Here is a 23,362-nt window from a genome sequence, read left to right on the forward strand (position 1 = left end):
TACTGTCTCCCTTTCTTAGTCAAATCCATCCTTCCAGTGTCTAGCTAACAGCTAACCATAGGATTGAACCCAACTGCCTTTGATTTCTGAAATAAGTGCTGTCCCCTTAAGGTCTCATAACAGCACAGGAAGGTTTGTAAGACTGTCCCAGCAACAATTTAAAGCAATTCTAGGACACCAAAGATGCAGCAAATTTGGTTAATTGGTAATATAGATCGTTCTGATGGGACAAAATAATTTAGAATTGAAAAAAAAAAAACAGATTGGTGTACTCACGATGAATTTATGTGATATGGCACACACAGGCTTCTGGTTCTGAATACTTCATGCTCGGTGGGTTTTGGAGATTGTCGTGACCCTGAACCTAGCTGGAGGCTTTGGGGCCTTGAAAGGACAAGACTTAATATTTCAGGACATCCTTGTACTTGGTGCCCACTGTTTACTGATTTCCTTACAGAGAATGAGCAGCCATCTACTCCTGCTGCCATGCCTTCCCCACATGAACAGAGAGAAGACCCTATACACACAGGTCGCTTGTATCACATGTGAAGGCATAAGTCACAAACAAACTCCCACAGCAGTTTAGAATTGTGATTAATAGAATGATTAGTTCTTGAAAGGGGAAAAACTTAGAGATCACAATCCCTTACAAAAGCCCTCTGCAGGATCAGAAAAGGAGCCTAGTAGCCAGAAGGGAAGCTCAAGCAAGAGATCAAGCTGAAGGTAGAAGTTGCTTTTTAAAAGAGAGAGAGACCACAACTCAATGGGCTGGTATCTCAGTGGCTATTCAGGAAACATCACAGAGAAAGGATCTGCTTCATGCATGAGAGTCACCGATGATTTCCCTTTAAGAAAAAAACCCATCAAAACTCCAAATAACATCATCAGCATTCAACGACATGTCTATGATTTCTTTGCCTTGCCTTTGATTGTGCAGTAAATGATGCTGATAGTTAATCTGTGCAATTAATGCAAATTTCCTTGTAACTGACTAGACAGAATTGACAGGTTATCTTAAATACAGCAGGGAGTCACTCTACGATGGAACTGGTTCATCATCACCTGTGTGACAGTGACATAATTGAGATCTTTCCTTTGTCTATAAATCTCATTATGTTCAACATGATATGTTGTCATACAGATTTCTTAGGGTTTTGTCCCACTGGTGGTTTCCTTGGTATGCTTACATAATTTTTTCCAGATCCAATCAGTTTTGCCATGCACTCTCAGCTCCACGTCATTGTGTTCCCCTTATGTTCCAGTCCAGGCATTTTAGACCTCTTGTAACTGTTGTAAGAGTATCTCATGTTCCACCTAAATGATTTAGCGTTTTATTTAGGCTGGGTTTTATCTTCCATCACTGAGTTCATTGACTTTCCTTGGGCGTAATTCCTGGGACACTGAGCCTAACTCCTGGGGGATTCCTCCAGTTATTTCTCCTTTCTTAGATAGTTTATACTCTCACTATTACTGTGAGAGTGTTTCTGTAGCAAATATTCTTCTCAAGATGAGAAGAAACTTCAATATTACAATCCATTTGTTATTGTGATTTAAATACACACACACAAACACACACAAGTTAATGCACATACACTGATGATATCTCAATTTATGGGGCCATTCTGGGGATGTCAAGATCGATATCTCTCGAGTGGTTCTCAGAAGGCCATAGGGTGACCCTCTCTAGGTACTTAAGCAGGGAGGAGAAGTTGACCACACTGTGACATGTCCCTAGGAACTATGTGTGCCTTGTCCCAAAGTCAGACTGATGACTGACTATCTTGAAAACCACCATGGAACTTTTGTTTGGCAAATGATGGAGATCAAGTCAGGGTCAAAATCAGAAAACTAGATGGAGCTTCCAAGCTCCAGTGGAAGAGCAGATGGATGGAGAAAAAGAGCAAGGATGTCAGGAATATAAGGGCTTGGTCCACACTATGAGACACTGTGCCTGAACTAAGGGAATTTCAACTAATCCAGTGACCTGGGAATGAAAGAACATGGGGTCAAACTGGAAGCTCTGAATGTGGCTGACAATTGGGGCAGACAGAGAAGCCAAAGATAATGGCACTTGCAATTGTCTGCATATCATACACTGGCTTTTTGTGATCATATTTTTTGTGGATGCATACCTTGCTAAATCTGGATGGATGAAGGGTGGGCTTGGACTTCCCACAGCTCAAAGTACCCTGCCCTCTATTTGGACTGGTGTTTGAGTGGAGAGGTTTATTTGCGGAGCAAGAAGAATGTGGGAGGAGGAAGAGAAGTGGAAAGTTTGATAATTATTATTATGAAGTAATGGAAAAATCAATAGAAAATAACCAATGAGGACATTGGAGCTAGGAAAAAAAAACATTCATGTGAGTTGTTGATTCAGACCAAAAATTATTTTACAGAAAAATAAAAAACACATAAAGGGGTTGAGTTACTTGGAAAATATGACTCAAGTAATTGGGAAGAAGATTGGGGTTTTTATTTTGGGTCTTCATGGGGCTGTATGAGCAGCATTTTAGGACCTGTATGCTGGATATTTCTGGGGGTTAGTAGGGAAGAAACCTGGCTAGGAGGAGTTTTATGACATAAGTAGAGCCTTGATGATGTCACAAAGCTTTGGTTGGGGGTGGCAACTCTGTTCCACATGAAGCACTGGTCTTCTGTGGAGGTGGGCTTACTATCTTCACGGTGGCTGAGGAGGTCAGTTCAGCTCTTGGGATCCACAACTGTTCAACCGAATTTCCAGAAGTTGGAATCTAGAGAGCCAAGATATTTTCTTTTGGTAAATATGTTTAGGAAGCAACTAGGACCTCTGTAGTCAAAGAAAGGTTTCTTTCAAATCTGCTCTGGGTCCAAAATTTATGTCGTTAACAGCTCCTATATTTGATAGCTGGGGGACGGTTAATGTCAGGTATTCTCCCCACTCTATCTTTGAAAAAATGTCCAATTCCTCTGTCCACTTAAATGGCAAAGATCCTCTTTGTCCATATGTGTTTTAAAAGATAATTATTTCTAATAGGTGCTGTTGCACAGATTAATGTTTTTTTCTTTTGGCAGTTTGACACACAGTACTCACTTCTCTATTGAAGATACAGAATATCTTTATGTAATCAACCTGGATCTGGATCAGGAGACACAACAGAGAGAGCCAGTGGACTGGAGTGCCATGACCTTGGGCAGGTGGTTATAGATCAGCCAACTAACCAGTAGCTTGAGTGGTAAGGAGAGGAGTGGCTGTTCTTTGAATTCTTTGCCATCTGTTCAGATATTTCTTTCTCGCTATAAGTATAGGCATAGATTCCTCTCTCATTGATATAGTAAGTCAGGAAGTAGGTTTCTCAGTAGAGGTCAATTGCATTTTGCAGCAGGAATATGTCTCTGATACACATATACTGAGCTGTAGACAAGAGTTTGATAATTTTCCTATTAATTTCTTAAGAACATATTCCATTTAGGTATGCAAATCTATTCAGCCCTGCCTTTTTCACCTGCTCCAAAGTTATTCCTAAAAAGAGCCTTGACCTCACATCCTCACCTTCTTATCCTTGCAGGCACTTATGGTGGAGGAAACCACTTTGTGTCTGATTTAAACTGAAGAGTTCTTCCTATGCAGAGATTGGCAGCTATGAAGCCCAAGCACAGAAACAGAGCCAAGAGACAGTGGAACAGGAGTGCTGTGGCCTATCTCAGAAAGTCTCCCGCCATGATGAAGATGCCTCTTAGTATGAGTGGCATGCCACATCTCCAAAAGAAGAATGGGCCATCGCTCCAGAAGCAAAAACTTAGTAAGCCTTTTGAGGCCCTGGAGAATATTGTTGGCCGCAGAATTTCTCATGGCTGGAAGGAAGCCAATGAACCAGTCACCCATTGGAAAGCCATCATTCTAGATCAACTGCCAACATATCCCTCTCTCTATTTGTTGAAATATGATTGGATTGATTGTGTCTATGGCTTGGAGCTTCATAGTGACGAAAGGATTTTAAACCTGAAGATCCTGCCTAATAATGTGCCATTTCCTCAGGTGACAGACACTCATCTCTCAAACACCATAGTTGGCAGAGCAGTGAAACATACATTCATGGGCACAAATGGCTCTAAGAATGACTGGAACGGGATGGTCCTAGAAGAGGTGCCAATCATGAAGACCTGGTTTTATATTACCTACAAGAAAGATCCGGTCTTGTACATTTACCACCTCCTGGATGACTACCTGGAAGGCAACCTCCACATCATGCCAGGCTCTAAGGAAGAGTGGAGTGGCGTGGTCCCAGATGAGGTGCAGACCATAACGACCTGTTTCTACATTGTCAACGAGAATGATCCGGTCCTGTACCTTTACCACCATCATGATGATTCCATTGAAGGCAACCTCCACATCACGCCTGAATGTCCTCCAGTAGAGGTGACTTTGGAATTAGGCAGGGATTCCTTGGAGGGCAAAAGAATGCAGTACAACAAAAAAGATGGAACCCAAGAGATACGTAAAATTATTTGCCAAGTTCCCAACAAACCTTCTGTGTATTTCATCAAGTTTGATAATGACTTCCATATCTATGTCTATGATTTGGTGAAGATCTGTTAAAGTGAAATTCTCAAATTTTGAGGGGCAGACTTAATGCTCTCTTTGGGAATGTGTTTTTTCAGAGATACCTCAGGTCTTCTATGAATCCTGGTATCTTTTCCAATGGATTATTCTTTCTCAAAGAATAAAAATTTGCTAACATGTTGTGTTATTTGGTCAATGATGGATTGTGTTTGGTGGATGGGGCATCACAGAAATACATGCCTTAAAACAAAGCAGGATTTATGGTCTTTTCCCCTTGGAGAGTAAAGGACTGGGGATGCGTGGTGCGGTAGAGGACAAGATGGCTGTCAAGGAAGCAGTGGAGAGGGGACAAAAACTTGTATCATCTCGGGGCGGTATGAAGCTTGAGGGAAAACCATGTCAAATGGAAAGATGTGACCGATATCAGCGTGAGGTATTGGGACTTAAGAGGATAAAGAGTAGATTAATCAGGAAGGGACACAAATGTATACTCAAAATCAGAGAAAATTAGGTTTCATTTGATGAAAGTGTTAATTCGTACTGGCTGTAAGTCAAAGGATGTTTGATCTCCACTAGAGCATGTTGCTTAGTGAAAAGTGTCTCCGCTCAGTTGCTCTTCTCCAGTAAGGTGGACATCAAGTTACCTACTTAGTTTTGCCAGAATTCTGTCTGCCACCTACTTTGTCATGCCTGGATTCGGTATGCCTTGAACTCTCATAGGTCTTATCCATGCCATCCAACCCTTGTCAGTTCATTTAAATAATTGCCCTGCCATATCTGGAAAACAGTGTTCCCTTTCATTGATCATGTTCTGTAGTACTTGGGCTATAAAACTCATGAACACACTCACCCACACACAGGATAAACATGTACATATGATGCCCACTAGTGTGTGACATGCACACATATGATGAATGCACCGAACTCCATAATATCAGTAAAGTAGGGAATCCATGATGCTAGGTGGAGTCTGGCAAAGACCCCACACACCCATCAAACCGCCAAATACCAGTATGGTACTGATGTCTGACTCCCATCCTGTAAGGAACCTGCCATCCTGTAACTGGGCTATTTTTGGTTCCTTCATCTTCACAAACTTGGTTAAAATGTTAGAGTTGTCAAACTGGGAGTTAGGGTCCAGCATGTAGATCAGCTGTCCCAGGTCAGGTGATTTGGCTACAATTTGGGTGAGAAATTGTACCAGGGAATTCTGGTACACCCTCTCCTCTTCTTCTCCCTGTCCTCATCATCACTCTTGTGGGTGGGCCTGGAGCACAAAGAAGGTAAAATGGAATAAGCCTCCTCCTTAGTGGAAAACCTTGTCAATCCTTAATTTGACCTGACTCTCTGAGGGAATGCAGCACATTTTTTCCTACTAGGTCTCCTCATTCATTGGTTCACTCATTTTTCCAAGGAATGATTGAATTCATCCATTCTTCCTTGTCTCTCTCTCTTCTTTCTTCCCTTCTTCCATTTCCCCCTTGATTGTAGAAATTTGAGCAGCAGGGCTGCATCCCCATGGGGCCGCCTTGTAAGGTTATGCTCCGAAATAACAACACAAAACTATTCATTTCAACACTGCCTGCCCCATTATTTTCAGCCTCTTAACCCATGTCTAATAATGTATGTTGCAGCACGAGGTGCGCTTAGAAGGAAAGATTTAGCATGTCTGACCTGGTGGCTGGCTGTATTGCCATCTGCCTCAGAGTGCAGAGCTACCATTTCTGCCCATGGCAGAGGTGCATGGCATCTCTAAGCTCAATTCCTATTCCTCCCAGCATTCTCTTATGTTTATTCCACCCACCTATGTTCTAACCTTTCAGGCCAAACAGTTTCTTTATTTAATTAACCAATGACCTATACTCCATCATTACTCCTATTTCTGTTTAAACAAGAACGGAATCTTTAACTTTAACATAGCAAAATTACATATAACAAAACAGTTATCAAGCAAGAATTACAGTTACAATATTTATATCTATTTTATCTTTTATCATAACAATGGAAAACTATAACTATCTATCTATTCTTCAACTCCATCAGAGACTCCAGAATAATACAGTATTACCTAAGCAAACAAAAAGTAAGCCATTTTCAAACTCTAGAAATGACAGAGACATCTCGCTGCCTGGACAGTCACCCTAAGTTCCTCTGTACCGTTGCTGTTTCCATCCTCAGCCTACAGGCCCATAGTTTCCAGCAGACATTTCCATGAAGCAGGAAATTTCAAAGGCAGTCACTATCTGCTTGTCTGGAAGAATGTTTTGCTGACCCTTTCCTGAATCAGGAACATGAAAAGATCATCTCACCTTTAGGCAAGTTCAGTAGTCCTCTCTCTGAGTGTTTTCTGTGTACAGTTTATGCAACAATCCAGGCAAGAGCAGTTTCTTCCCCAAATGGCTATCAAACTCCATAAGGATCCTCTGTGATGCCCATCTTCTTCCTGAAGTAGATATGTGCTGCCAAGAGTAGAGTGTCTCACTGTCATGAAAAACCCTAAGGTACTAAAACATTAAATAGCCTATTTTGTAGTCTAGAGTGTAGTAGTAAGAGCGGCGGGCTGAGTCCCCACACCCGGCCGCCTGAACGGCTAGCTTTACCCGAAATAATTACACGGAAACTGTATTCTTTTAAACACTGCCTGACCCATTAGTTTCAGTTTCTTATTGGCTAGCTTTTACATATTGATCTAACCCATTTCTATTAATCTGTGTAGCCCACAAGCTGGCTTACCAGGAATGATCTTAACCTGCGTCTGTCTGGAGTGGGAGAACCATGGCGACTCCTTGACTCAGCTTCTTTCTCCCAGCATTCCATTCTGTTTACTCCGCCTACCTAAGGGTTGGCCTATCAAATGGGTCTAGGCAGTTTCTTTATTAATAAGAAATCACTCCCACATCATTTCCCCTTTTTCTGTTTAAACAAAAAAGAAAGGCTTTAACTTTAACATAATAAAATTACATATAGCAAAACAGTTATTAAGCAAGAATCACAGTTACAATATTTATATCTATTTTATCTTTTATCATAACAATGGAAAACTATAACTACCTATACATTCTTCAACTCCATCAAAGACTCCAGAAGGATATAATATTACCTAAGTAAACAAGAAAATGACAGAGACATCTCGCTGCCTGTACAGTCACCCAAAGTTCCTCTGTACCATTGGGGCATCCATCTTCAGCCTTCAGGCCCATAGTATCCAGCAGACATTTCCATGAAGCAGGCAATTTCAAAGACAGTTCAGTCACTATCTGCTGTGTCCTGCAGAATGTCTCGCAGACTCTTTCATGAGTCATGAACCCCAAAAGACCGTCTCACCTTTAGGCAAGTTCAGCAGTCCTCTCTCTGCGGGTTCTCTGTGTCCATTTTATGCAACAGTCCAGGCAAGAGCAGTTTCTTGCCCAAATGGCTATCAAACTCCATAAGGATCCTCTTCGATGCCCATCTTCTTCTTGAAGTAGATTGGTGCTACCAGGAGCAGAGTGTCTCATTGTCATGAAAAGTCCTAAGTTATTAAAACATTAAATGCCATATTCTGCAGTCTTTGAAAGATATGAAGAATGTCTATCTAACTGAAATGTATCTCTATATATCTAGAAAATCTAACTAATATGACTACAAGCTTGACTATTACTGATGATTATCCATTAACCTATATTTCTTAATTATACATTACATTTTTTAATGAACTACACAATCACAATACCTTAATCAAGATCAGAAATACATATACATATAACAAAATTGACTGTAAAATCCATACCAATGCAAATTATTCATACCTATATCATACCCCCCTTTAAATGTAAAAGAACATTTATAAACAATTTTTGGGAATATGGGCGCAGTTTTTTCTCTCCAAACTGCTTCCTGCTGAATGGGGGCGTCGTTAATTAAGTCTTTCATGGTATAACCTGTGTGCCAGGGTCATCTCAGTTGGCAGTTGAGTGAAGTAATTTTTTGAGGGTGTTACAGCAACCTTTCAGGAGGGCGTGGTCTATCATACCAAATTGGAATAGAAGAAATCCACAGGGTCTGGTCCTCTGTGAAAGCAAAAGAAGACCCTTTCCGAAGCATCATATCCTTAGACCCAAATTTTGAAATCGTAATACCCTTATATCCATTCTGGTTTAGCTTGGCAGCCCATGTAATGAAATGTCTCTCTGTACTTAGCTCCTTCACAGTCAAAAATTTTAAAGAAAACACAATGTACATAATCCAGACTTTCTGTGAATTTTCCATTTTTACGTGGCTTATTTTTCTTTATTTCTTTTAATCTCTTAACTATCTGTACTCTGTCTCTTTAAAGACTTTACCTTTTTTTTTTAAACCATTAACTTTATTCTCTATATTCTTTTTCTTCTCTCTCTCAAGCCTACGTACATTCATCCAACAGTATGGTCTTTTATGTCTGAATCTGTTTTATTGTGAATCTGTAACATTTTTTTTTACTATCCAGGAGCATTTCTTAAAATGTTAAGCAGTTCTTAAAAACTTAAGTTGCACCATGTACAGGTAATACGGTAATAAGGTACAGCCTGTTTCCTGCCCAATCTAAACCTTAACTGCACTGTTTTTATGGTAATTACGGTAGTTCCTACCTGAGACCAGCACAGTTCAGCATGGCGGAGCTGCTCAGCTCCTGCCTTAGAGCCATTTGGTGCCCCTGAGCCACACACAGTTCCAGGCACACAGCAGTCCACATTGCCATCAACCAAGCCGTAGAGCTTTACTCCAAATGCTCCATTCAAAAGCTCTGTCTCCCACAGAGGCCAGACAGAGATCACAATGGCGGCACAGCTCAGAAAGCCGGCATTTTAAAACAGCCAGTTTTTTCCTGCTGCTGAGTCAGGACAATTTCTTTGTGGCGCGCAACCCACAAACAGCAAAAAGCTGTCTAAAATTCTCTCTCTCTCTCTCTCTCTCTCTCTCTCTCTCTCTCTCTCTCTCTCTCCTTTTTAAGCCCTCTCAGGTTTTACGTGGAGTTCATTAGCACGTTGGGTGCCACTCTGTAGTAGTAAGAGCGGCGGGCTGAGTCCCCACACCCGGCCGCCTGAACGGCTAGCTTTACCTGAAATAATTACATGGAAACTGTATTCTTTTAAACACTGCCTGACCCATTAGTTTCAGTTTCTTATTGGCTAGCTTTTACATATTGATCTAACCCATTTCTATTAATCTGTGTAGCCCACAAGCTGGCTTACCAGGAATGATCTTAACCTGCGTCTGTCTGGAGTGGGAGAACCATGGCGACTCCTTGACTCAGCTTCTTTCTCCCAGCATTCCATTCTGTTTACTCCGCCTACCTAAGGGTTGGCCTATCAAATGGGTCTAGGCAGTTTCTTTATTAATAAGAAATCACTCCCACATCACTAGAGAGTTATGAATAATGCCTATCTGACTGAAATATATATATCTATGTAGCTAGAAAATCTAACTAACATGACTACAAACTTGACTATTATTAATGATTATCCATTAATAACCTATATACATTATATTTTTAAATGAACTACACAATCAAAATACCTTAATGAAGATCAAAAATGCATATACATATAACAAAATTGACCTAAAATCTCTATCAGTAAAGCAAAATCTATACTAATGCAAATATTCATATCTATATCACATCCCACTTTAAATGTAAAAGAACGTTTATAAGCCATATTTGGGAACGTGGGTGCAGTTTCTTCTCTCCAAAATGCTTCCTGCTGAATGGTGGCATCATTATTGATTTATCTCAGTTGGCAGTTGAGCGAAGCAATTTTTTAAAGGTGTTCACAGCAACCTTTAAGTAGGGCGTGGTCCATCCTACCATATTAGGATAGAGGCATCCACAGACTATCACCCTCTGTGAAAACAAAATAGAAACTCCTTTCCAAAGCATCATGTCCTTAGATCCAAATTTCAATGACAAGGCATTTTCAAAATATCTATGTTGGATTATTTCAGCAGCTTTTATAAAGAAACATCTTTTAGCAGCTATTGCTACTGCCTCAAAATTCAAATGATTCAAAAAGAGCATAATAGCATACAATATCAAAATTCGCTGTGAATTTTCCATCTTTGTGTGCTTCAATTTAACCTCTATTTTGTTTATTTTTCCTTTTTATTTTTTGCCTTTTGAGACAGGTTCTCTGTATCTTTGACCTGGAATAACTCTGTATACCTGTCTGTCCTTGAAGTCTCAGAGATCTGCCTCTCTCTGCCTTTCAGGCATTGGGATTAAAGGTGTATGCTACTACACATTGAACTCACAAAGATCTGTTTGTCTCTGCCTTCAAGGCACTGGGATTAAAGGCGTGTGCTACCACACCCTGAAGGTACAGAGGTCAATCTCCCTCTGGCTCCCATGTGTTGGGTTTACAGGTGTGTACTACCACACCAAACAACTCTCTTCCTTTTTTTAACTTTAAGAACTTCAAATTTTAGCCTGCACATATTTTTAACACACTGTAAATCATTTAAAAATTTTCTTTGTCTTTGAATCTCTCTTTACTCTATTTCTCTCTCTGTTTTTCTGACCACATGAATCTTTCATTTACAAAGCAATCTCAGTAGGACTAAAGCCGTGGCTTTGCTGGCCAGATGTAGCCCATTCCTTAGCTTTCTGCCATTCCAACGTTGTGGCTGAGGTACCGAACAGAGCCGCATTCAGTGCCACAAGTCTACAGTGTTTCAAGGTCCTTGCCATCAAAGAGGCTGCAACAGACAACACTCAAGCCCTCTTTCTGTAGCTGGCCCTCCTTCCTCAAACAGTCAGATTTTGCCCAGGCAGGATGGCCCAGAAAGCCGGCATTTTAAAACAACACAGTTTTTTTTCCTGCTACTGCTGAAAACATACAAGCATTCAGTTGGCTTTTATCAACACCATTTAAATGTTTTGTGGCAGGACCCCTTAAGGGCTGCAGGGTTTTGCAGCTGAAGCTGAGTCAGCAAGCCTCTTTTAGATGAGAGCCCTTGCTTTCTTCTAGCAAGCAGAGCAGACCGAGAAATCGCTGCTACCAAGAAAACATGCTTTACACTTTCCCAAGCATTCTCAGGCTTTCAGTGGATTCAGTTGTCCACAAGGCTGCAAGCCATTCTGTAGTTATTTGAGCAGCGAGGCTGTGTCCCCAGCACCACGACTGCATGAAGGTTATGCCTGAAATAAATACACAAAAACTGTATTCTTTTAAACACTGCTGGCCCACTAGACTCAGCATTTTAACCCATTTCTAATAATCAGTGTAGTATAATGAGGTGCACTTACCAGGAAAAATTCAGCATGTCTGACATAGTGGCTGGCTGCATCGACATCTGCCTCAGAGAGCAGAGCTATGGCATCTGCCGGGGAGAGGGGAGCATGGCTTCTCTGAGCTCACTACCTCTTCCTCCCGGCATTCTATTTTGTTTACTCCACCTACCTATGTTCTAACCTATCAGCTGAAGCAGATTCTTTCTTTAATTAATCAATAAACTTCTTCTGTCACTTTATCCTTTCAACAGCTTGCCCATATAAATCCTCCATGTGTCTTCTGTTGTATAATCTTTCATTTGTAAAGAACTTGCACTCTCAGTGGAGGATTTTTCTGACATCTCTGTGGATGGAGATCATATGAGGAAGATCAGATGAGCAACCATGACAACTCTAATGCTGTAGAGTTAGGTGGACCAGAGATTGATGGCTGACATTCCTGTGCTATGCATCAGATGCCCCTGAACTCTGGCCCTGTTGACAGACAGGCAGACATCAAGTTGGTCACATATACTTAACTCATTCAGGTTCACAGATACTGTAAAAGGAGTTTTAATTCTTCTCCTAAACTAATAAAAAAAACAAGATTAGGAGAAGAGAAGAGCCTGAAGTAAGGCCACAAAATGGGTCATTTTGCAAAGGAAAGGTTACCTGCCTCCATGTATACTGTCTCCCTTTCTTAGTCAAATCCATCCTTCCAGTGTCTAGCTAACAGCTAACCATAGGATTGAACCCAACTGCCTTTGATTTCTGAAATAAGTGCTGTCCCCTTAAGGTCTCATAACAGCACAGGAAGGTTTGTAAGACTGTCCCAGCAACAATTTAAAGCAATTCTAGGACACCAAAGATGCAGCAAATTTGGTTAATTGGTAATATAGATCGTTCTGATGGGACAAAATAATTTAGAATTGAAAAAAAAACAGATTGGTGTACTCACGATGAATTTATGTGATATGGCACACACAGGCTTCTGGTTCTGAATACTTCATGCTCGTTGGGTTTTGGAGATTGTCGTGACCCTGAACCTAGCTGGAGGCTTTGGGGCCTTGAAAGGACAAGACTTAATATTTCAGGACATCCTTGTACTTGGTGCCCACTGTTTACTGATTTCCTTACAGAGAATGAGCAGCCATCTACTCCTGCTGCCATGCCTTCCCCACATGAACAGAGAGAAGACCCTATACACACAGGTCGCTTGTATCACATGTGAAGGCATAAGTCACAAACAAACTCCCACAGCAGTTTAGAATTGTGATTAATAGAATGATTAGTTCTTGAAAGGGGAAAAACTTAGAGATCACAATCCCTTACAAAAGCCCTCTGCAGGATCAGAAAAAAAGCCTAGTAGCCGGAAGGGAAGCTCAAGCAAGAGATCAAGCTGAAGGTAGAAGTTGCTTTTTAAAAGAGAGAGAGACCACAACTCAATGGGCTGGTATCTCAGTGGCTATTCAGGAAACATCACAGAGAAAGGATCTGCTTCATGCATGAGAGTCACCGATGATTTCCCTTTAAGAAAAAAACCCATCAAAACTCCCAATAACATCATCAGCATTCAACAACATGTCTATGATTTCTTTGCCTTGCCTTTGATTGTGCAGTAAATGATGCTGATAGTTAATCTGTGCAATTAATGCAAATTTCCTTGTAACTGACTAGACAGAATTGACAAGTTATCTTAAACACAGCAGGGAGTCACTCTACGATGGAACTGGTTCATCATCACCTGTGTGACAGTGACATAATTGAGATCTTTCCTTTGTCTATAAATCTCATTATGTTCAACATGATATGTTGTCATACAGATTTCTTAGGGTTTTGTCCCACTGGTGGTTTCCTTGGTATGCTTACATAATTTTTTCCAGATCCAATCAGTTTTGACATGCACTCTCAGCTCCACGTCATTGTGTTCATCTTATGTTCCAGTCCAGGCATTTTAGACCTCTTGTAACTGTTGTAAGAGTATCTCATGTTCCACCTAAATGATTTAGCGTTTTATTTAGGCTGGGTTTCATCTTCCATCACTGAGTTCATTGACTTTCCTTGGGCGTAATTCCTGGGACACTGAGCCTAACTCCTGGGGGATTCCTCCAGTTATTTCTCCTTTCTTAGATAGTTTATACTCTCACTATTACTGTGAGAGTGTTTCTGTAGCAAATATTCTTCTCAAGATGAGAAGAAACTTCAATATTACAATCCATTTGTTATTGTGATTTAAATACACACACACAAACACACACAAGTTAATGCACATACACTGATGATATCTCAATTTATGGGGCCATTCTGGGGATGTCAAGATCGATATCTCTCGAGTGGTTCTCAGAAGGCCATAGGGTGACCCTCTCTAGGTACTTAAGCAGGGAGGAGAAGTTGACCACACTGTGACATGTCCCTAGGAACTATGTGTGCCTTGTCCCATAGTCAGACTGATGACTGACTATCTTGAAAACCACCATGGAACTTTTGTTTGGCAAATAATGGAGATAAAGTCAGGGTCAAATCAGAAAACTAGATGGAGCTTCCAAGCTCCAGTGGAAGAGCAGATGGATGGAGAAAAAGAGCAAGGATGTCAGGAATATAAGGGCTTGGTCCACACTATGAGACACTGTGCCTGAACTAAGGGGATTTCAACTAATCCAGTGACCTGGGAATGAAAGAACATGGGATCAAACTGGAAGCTCTGAATGTGGCTGACAATTGGGGCAGACAGAGAAGCCAAAGATAATGGCACTTGCAATTGTCTGCATATCATACACTGGCTTTTTGTGATCATATTTTTTGTGGATGCATACCTTGCTAAATCTGGATGGATGAAGGGTGGGCTTGGACTTCCCACAGATCAAAGTACCCTGCCCTCTATTTGGACTGGTGTTTGAGTGGAGAGGTTTATTTGCGGAGCAAGAAGAATGTGGGAGGAGGAAGAGAAGTGGAAAGTTTGATAATTATTATTATGAAGTAATGGAAAAATCAATAGAAAATAACCAATGAGGACATTGGAGCTAGGAAAAAAAACATTCATGTGAGTTGTTGATTCAGACCAAAAATTATTTTACAGAAAAATAAAAAACACATAAAGGGGTTGAGTTACTTGGAAAATATGACTCAAGTAATTGGGAAGAAGATTGGGGTTTTTATTTTGGGTCTTCATGGGGCTGTATGAGCAGCATTTTAGGACCTGTATGCTGGATATTTCTGGGGGTTAGTAGGGAAGAAACCTAGCTAGGAGGAGTTTTATGACATAAGTAGAGCCTTGATGATGTCACAAAGCTTTGGTTGGGGGTGGCAACTCTGTTCCACATGAAGCACTGGTCTTCTGTGAAGGTGGGCTTACTATCTTCACGGTGGCTGAGGAGGTCAGTTCAGCTCTTGGGCTCCACAACTGTTCAACCGAATTTCCAGAAGTTGGAATCTAGAGAGCCAAGATATTTTCTTTTGGTAAATATGTTTAGGAAGCAACTAGGACCTCTGTAGTCAAAGAAAGGTTTCTTTCAAATCTGCTCTGGGTCCAAAATTTATGTCGTTAACAGCTCCTATATTTGATAGCTGGGGGACGGTTAATGTCAGGTATTCTCCCCACTCTATCTTTGCTAAAAATGTCCAATTCCTCTGTCCACTTAAATGGCAAAGATCCTCTTTGTCCATATGTGTTTTAAAAGATAATTATTTCTAATAGGTGCTGTTGCACAGATTAATGTTTTTTTCTTTTGGCAGTTTGACACACAGTACTCACTTCTCTATTGAAGATACAGATTATCTTTATGTAATCAACCTGGATCTGGATCAGGAGACACAACAGAGAGAGCCAGTGGACTGGAGTGCCATGACCTTGGGCAGGTGGTTATAGATCAGCCAACTAACCAGTAGCTTGAGTGGTAAGGCGAGGAGTGGCTGTTCTTTGAATTCTTTGCCATCTGTTCAGATATTTCTTTCTCGCTATAAGTATAGGCATAGATTCCTCTCTCATTGATATAGTAAGTCAGGAAGTAGGTTTCTCAGTAGAGGTCAATTGCATTTTGCAGCAGGAATATGTCTCTGATACACATATACTGAGCTGTAGACAAGAGTTTGATAATTTTCCTATTAATTTCTTAAGAACATATTCCATTTAGGTATCCAAATCTATTCAGCCCTGCCTTTTTCACCTGCTCCAAAGTTATTCCTAAAAAGAGCCTTGACCTCACATCCTCACCTTCTTATCCTTGCAGGCACTTATGGTGGAGGAAACCACTTTGTGTCTGATTTAAACTGAAGAGTTCTTCCTATGCAGAGATTGGCAGCTATGAAGCCCAAGCACAGAAACAGAGCCAAGAGACAGTGGAACAGGAGTGCTGTGGCCTATCTCAGAAAGTCTCCCGCCATGATGAAGATGCCTCTTAGTATGAGTGGCATGCCACATCTCCAAAAGAAGAATGGGCCATCGCTCCAGAAGCAAAAACTTAGTAAGCCTTTTGAGGCCCTGGAGAATATTGTTGGCCGCAGAATTTCTCATGGCTGGAAGGAAGCCAATGAACCAGTCACCCATTGGAAAGCCATCATTCTAGATCAACTGCCAACATATCCCTCTCTCTATTTGTTGAAATATGATGGGATTGATTGTGTCTATGGCTTGGAGCTTCATAGTGACGAAAGGATTTTAAACCTGAAGATCCTGCCTAATAATGTGCCATTTCCTCAGGTGACAGACACTCATCTCTCAAACAACATAGTTGGCAGAGCAGTGAAACATACATTCATGGGCACAAATGGCTCTAAGAATGACTGGAACGGGATGGTCCTAGAAGAGGTGCCAATCATGAAGACCTGGTTTTATATTACCTACAAGAAAGATCCGGTCTTGTACATTTACCACCTCCTGGATGACTACCTGGAAGGCAACCTCCACATCATGCCAGGCTCTAAGGAAGAGTGGAGTGGCGTGGTCCCAGATGAGGTGCAGACCATAACGACCTGTTTCTACATTGTCAACGAGAATGATCCGGTCCTGTACCTTTACCACCATCATGATGATTCCATTGAAGGCAACCTCCACATCACGCCTGAATGTCCTCCAGTAGAGGTGACTTTGGAATTAGGCAGGGATTCCTTGGAGGGCAAAAGAGTGCAGTACAACAAAAAAGATGGAACCCAAGAGATAGGTAAAATTATTTGCCAAGTTCCCAACAAACCTTCTGTGTATTTCATCAAGTTTGATAATGACTTCCATATCTATGTCTATGATTTGGTGAAGATCTGTTAAAGTGAAATTCTCAAATTTTGAGGGGCAGACTTAATGTTCTCTTTGGGAATGTGTTTTTTCAGAGATACCTCAGGTCTTCTATGAATCCTGGTATCTTTTCCAATGGATTATTCTTTCTCAAAGAATAAAAATTTGCTAACATGTTGTGTTATTTGGTCAATAATGGATTGTGTTTGGTGGATGGGGCATCACAGAAATACATGCCTCAAAACAAAGCAGGATTTATGGTCTTTTCCTTTTGGACAGTAAAGGACTGGGGATGCGTGGTGCGGTAGAGGACAAGATGGCTGTCAAGGAAGCAGTGGAGAGGGGACAAAAAGTTGTATGATCTCGGGGCGGTATGAAGCTTGAGGGAAAACCATGTCAAATGGAAAGATGTGACCGATATCAGCGTGAGGTATTGGGACTTAAGAGGATAAAGAGTAGATTAATCAGGAAGGGACACAAATGTATACTCAAAATCAGAGAAAATTAGGTTTCATTTGATGAATGGTTTAATTCGTACTGGCTGTAAGTCAAAGGATGTTTGATCTCCACTAGAGCATGTTGCTTAGTGAAAAGTGTCTCCGCTCAGTTGCTCTTCTCCAGTAAGTTGGACATCAAGCTACCTACTTAGTTTTGCCAGAATTCTGTCTGCCACCTACTTTGTCATGCCTGGATTCGGTATGCCTTGAACTCTCATAGGTCTTATCCATGCCATCCAACCCTTGTCAGTTCATTTAAATAATTGCCCTGCCATATCTGGAAAACAGTGTTCCCTTTCATTGATCATGTTCTGTAGTACTTGGGCTATAAAACTCATGAACACACTCACCCACACACAGGATAAACATGTACATATGATGCCCAAAAGTGTGTGACATGCACACATATGATGAATGCACCGAACTCCATAATATCAGTAAAGTAGGGAATCCATGATGCTAGGTGGAGTCTGGCAAAGACCCCACACACCCATCAAACCGCCAAATACCAGTATGGTACTGATGTCTGACTCCCATCCTGTAAGGAACCTGCCATCCTGTAACTGGGCTATTTTTGGTTCCTTCATCTTCACAAACTTGGTTAAAATGTTAGAGTTGTCAAACTGGGAGTTAGGGTCCAGCATGTAGATCAGCTGTCCCAGGTCAGGTGATTTGGCTACAATTTGGGTGAGAAATTGTACCAGGGAATTCTGGTACACCCTCTCCTCTTCTTCTCCCTGTCCTCATCATCACTCGTGTGGATGGACCTGGAGCACAAAGAAGGTAAAATGGAATAAGCCTCCTCCTTAGTGGAAAACCTTGTCAATCCTTAATTTGACCTGACTCTCTGAGGGAATGCAGCACATTTTTTCCTACTAGGTCTCCTCATTCATTGGTTCACTCATTTTTCCAAGGAATGATTGAATTCATCCATTCTTCCTTGTCTCTCTCTCTTCTTTCTTCCCTTCTTCCATTTCCCCCTTGATTGTAGAAATTTGAGCAGCAGGGCTGCATCCCCATGGGGCCGCCTTGTAAGGTTATGCTCCGAAATAACAACACAAAACTATTCATTTCAACACTGCCTGCCCCATTATTTTCAGCCTCTTAACCAATGTCTAATAATGTATGTTGCAGCACGAGGTGCGCTTAGAAGGAAAGATTTAGCATGTCTGACCTGGTGGCTGGCTGTATCGCCATCTGCCTCAGAGTGCAGAGCTACCATTTCTGCCCATGGCAGAGGTGCATGGCATCTCTAAGCTCAATTCCTATTCCTCCCAGCATTCTCTTATGTTTATTCCACCCACCTATGTTTTAACCTTTCAGGCCAAACAGTTTCTTTATTTAATTAACCAATGACCTATACTCCATCATTACTCCTATTTCTGTTTAAACAAGAACAGAATCTTTAACTTTAACATAGCAAAATTACATATAACAAAACAGTTATCAAGCAAGAATTACAGTTACAATATTTATATCTATTTTATCTTTTATCATAACAATGGAAAACTATAACTATCTATCTATTCTTCAACTCCATCAGAGACTCCAGAATAATACAGTATTACCTAAGCAAACAAAAAGTAAGCCATTTTCAAACTCTAGAAATGACAGAGACATCTCGCTGCCTGGACAGTCACCCAAAGTTCCTCTGTACCGTTGCTGTTTCCATCCTCAGCCTACAGGCCCATAGTTTCCAGCAGACATTTCCATGAAGCAGGAAATTTCAAAGGCAGTCACTATCTGCTTGTCTGGAAGAATGTTTTGCTGACCCTTTCCTGAATCAGGAACATGAAAAGATCATCTCACCTTTAGGCAAGTTCAGTAGTCCTCTCTCTGAGTGTTTTCTGTGTACAGTTTATGCAACAATCCAGGCAAGAGCAGTTTCTTCCCCAAATGGCTATCAAACTCCATAAGGATCCTCTGTGATGCCCATCTTCTTCCTGAAGTAGATATGTGCTGCCAAGAGTAGAGTGTCTCACTGTCATGAAAAACCCTAAGGTACTAAAACATTAAATAACCTATTTTGTAGTCTAGAGTGTAGTAGTAAGAGCGGCGGGCTGAGTCCCCACACCCGGCCGCCTGAACGGCTAGCTTTACCCGAAATAATTACACGGAAACTGTATTCTTTTAAACACTGCCTGACCCATTAGTTTCAGTTTCTTATTGGCTAGCTTTTACATATTGATCTAACCCATTTCTATTAATCTGTGTAGCCCACAAGCTGGCTTACCAGGAATGATCTTAACCTGCGTCTGTCTGGAGTGGGAGAACCATGGCGACTCCTTGACTCAGCTTCTTTCTCCCAGCATTCCATTCTGTTTACTCCGCCTACCTAAGGGTTGGCCTATCAAATGGGTCTAGGCAGTTTCTTTATTAATAAGAAATCACTCCCACATCATTTCCCCTTTTTCTGTTTAAACAAAAAAGAAAGGCTTTAACTTTAACATAATAAAATTACATATAGCAAAACAGTTATTAAGCAAGAATCACAGTTACAATATTTATATCTATTTTATCTTTTATCATAACAATGGAAAACTATAACTACCTATACATTCTTCAACTCCATCAAAGACTCCAGAAGGATATAATATTACCTAAGTAAACAAGAAAATGACAGAGACATCTCGCTGCCTGTACAGTCACCCAAAGTTCCTCTGTACCATTGGGGCATCCATCTTCAGCCTTCAGGCCCATAGTATCCAGCAGACATTTCCATGAAGCAGGCAATTTCAAAGACAGTTCAGTCACTATCTGCTGTGTCCTGCAGAATGTCTCGCAGACTCTTTCATGAGTCATGAACCCCAAAAGACCGTCTCACCTTTAGGCAAGTTCAGCAGTCCTCTCTCTGCGGGTTCTCTGTGTCCATTTTATGCAACAGTCCAGGCAAGAGCAGTTTCTTGCCCAAATGGCTATCAAACTCCATAAGGATCCTCTTCGATGCCCATCTTCTTCTTGAAGTAGATTGGTGCTACCAGGAGCAGAGTGTCTCATTGTCATGAAAAGTCCTAAGTTATTAAAACATTAAATGCCATATTCTGCAGTCTTTGAAAGATATGAAGAATGTCTATCTAACTGAAATGTATCTCTATATATCTAGAAAATCTAACTAATATGACTACAAGCTTGACTATTACTGATGATTATCCATTAACCTATATTTCTTAATTATACATTACATTTTTTAATGAACTACACAATCACAATACCTTAATCAAGATCAGAAATACATATACATATAACAAAATTGACTGTAAAATCCATACCAATGCAAATTATTCATACCTATATCATACCCCCCTTTAAATGTAAAAGAACATTTATAAACAATTTTTGGGAATATGGGCGCAGTTTTTTCTCTCCAAACTGCTTCCTGCTGAATGGGGGCGTCGTTAATTAAGTCTTTCATGGTATAACCTGTGTGCCAGGGTCATCTCAGTTGGCAGTTGAGTGAAGTAATTTTTTGAGGGTGTTACAGCAACCTTTCAGGAGGGCGTGGTCTATCATACCAAATTGGAATAGAAGAAATCCACAGGGTCTGGTCCTCTGTGAAAACAAAAGAAGACCCTTTCCGAAGCATCATATCCTTAGACCCAAATTTTGAAATCGTAATACCCTTATATCCATTCTGGTTTAGCTTGGCAGCCCATGTAATGAAATGTCTCTCTGTACTTAGCTCCTTCACAGTCAAAAATTTTAAAGAAAACACAATGTACATAATCCAGACTTTCTGTGAATTTTCCATTTTTACGTGGCTTATTTTTCTTTATTTCTTTTAATGTCTTAACTATCTGTACTCTGTCTCTTTAAAGACTTTACCTTTTTTTTTTAAACCATTAACTTTATTCTCTATATTCTTTTTCTTCTCTCTCTCAAGCCTACGTACATTCATCCAACAGTATGGTCTTTTATGTCTGAATCTGTTTTATTGTGAATCTGTAACATTTTTTTTACTATCCAGGAGCATTTCTTAAAATGTTAAGCAGTTCTTAAAAACTTAAGTTGCACCATGTACAGGTAATACGGTAATAAGGTACAGCCTGTTTCCTGCCCAATCTAAACCTTAACTGCACTGTTTTTATGGTAATTACGGTAGTTCCTACCTGAGACCAGCACAGTTCAGCATGGCGGAGCTGCTCAGCTCCTGCCTTAGAGCCATTTGGTGCCCCTGAGCCACACACAGTTCCAGGCACACAGCAGTCCACATTGCCATCAACCAAGCCGTAGAGCTTTACTCCAAATGCTCCATTCAAAAGCTCTGTCTCCCACAGAGGCCAGACAGAGATCACAATGGCGGCACAGCCCAGAAAGCCGGCATTTTAAAACAGCCAGTTTTTTCCTGCTGCTGAGTCAGGACAATTTCTTTGTGGCGCGCAACCCACAAACAGCAAAAAGCTGTCTAAAATTCTCTCTCTCTCTCTCTCTCTCTCTCTCTCTCTCTCTCTCTCTCCTTTTTAAGCCCTCTCAGGTTTTACGTGGAGTTCATTAGCACGTTGGGTGCCACTCTGTAGTAGTAAGAGCGGCGGGCTGAGTCCCCACACCCGGCCGCCTGAACGGCTAGCTTTACCCGAAATAATTACACGGAAACTATATTCTTTTAAACACTGCCTGACCCATTAGTTTCAATTTCTTATTGGCTAGCTTTTACATATTGATCTAACCCATTTCTATTAATCTGTGTAGCCCACAAGCTGGCTTACCAGGAATGATCTTAACCTGCGTCTGTCTGGAGTGGGAGAACCATGGCGACTCCTTGACTCAGCTTCTTTCTCCCAGCATTCCATTCTGTTTACTCCGCCTACCTAAGGGTTGGCCTATCAAATGGGTCTAGGCAGTTTCTTTATTAATAAGAAATCACTCCCACATCACTAGAGAGTTATGAATAATGCCTATCTGACTGAAATATATATATCTATGTAGCTAGAAAATCTAACTAACATGACTACAAACTTGACTATTATTAATGATTATCCATTAATAACCTATATACATTATATTTTTAAATGAACTACACAATCAAAATACCTTAATGAAGATCAAAAATGCATATACATATAACAAAATTGACCTAAAATCTCTATCAGTAAAGCAAAATCTATACTAATGCAAATATTCATATCTATATCACATCCCACTTTAAATGTAAAAGAACGTTTATAAGCCATATTTGGGAATGTGGGTGCAGTTTCTTCTCTCCAAAATGCTTCCTGCTGAATGGTGGCATCATTATTGATTTATCTCAGTTGGCAGTTGAGCGAAGCAATTTTTTAAAGGTGTTCACAGCAACCTTTAAGTAGGGCGTGGTCCATCCTACCATATTAGGATAGAGGCATCCACAGACTATCACCCTCTGTGAAAACAAAATAGAAACTCCTTTCCAAAGCATCATGTCCTTAGATCCAAATTTCAAAGTCAAGGCATTTTCAAAATATCTATATTGGATTATTTCAGCAGCTTTTATAAAGAAACATCTTTTAGCAGCTATTGCTACTGCCTCAAAATTCAAATGATTCAAAAAGAGCATAATAGCATACAATATCAAAATTCGCTGTGAATTTTCCATCTTTGTGCACTTCAATTTAACCTCTATTTTGTTTATTTTTCCTTTTTATTTTTTGCCTTTTGAGACAGGTTCTCTGTATCTTTGACCTGGAATAACTCTGTATACCTGTCTGTCCTTGAAGTCTCAGAGATCTGCCTCTCTCTGCCTTTCAGGCATTGGGATTAAAGGTGTATGCTACTACACATTGAACTCACAAAGATCTGTTTGTCTCTGCCTTCAAGGCACTGGGATTAAAGGCGTGTGCTACCTCACCTTGAAGGTACAGAGGTCAATCTCCCTCTGCCTCCCATGTGTTGGGTTTACAGGTGTG

This window comes from Microtus pennsylvanicus (assembly GCF_037038515.1).
Source record: "Microtus pennsylvanicus isolate mMicPen1 chromosome Y unlocalized genomic scaffold, mMicPen1.hap1 SUPER_Y_unloc_3, whole genome shotgun sequence".
NCBI classification, from domain to species: domain Eukaryota; kingdom Metazoa; phylum Chordata; class Mammalia; order Rodentia; family Cricetidae; genus Microtus; species Microtus pennsylvanicus.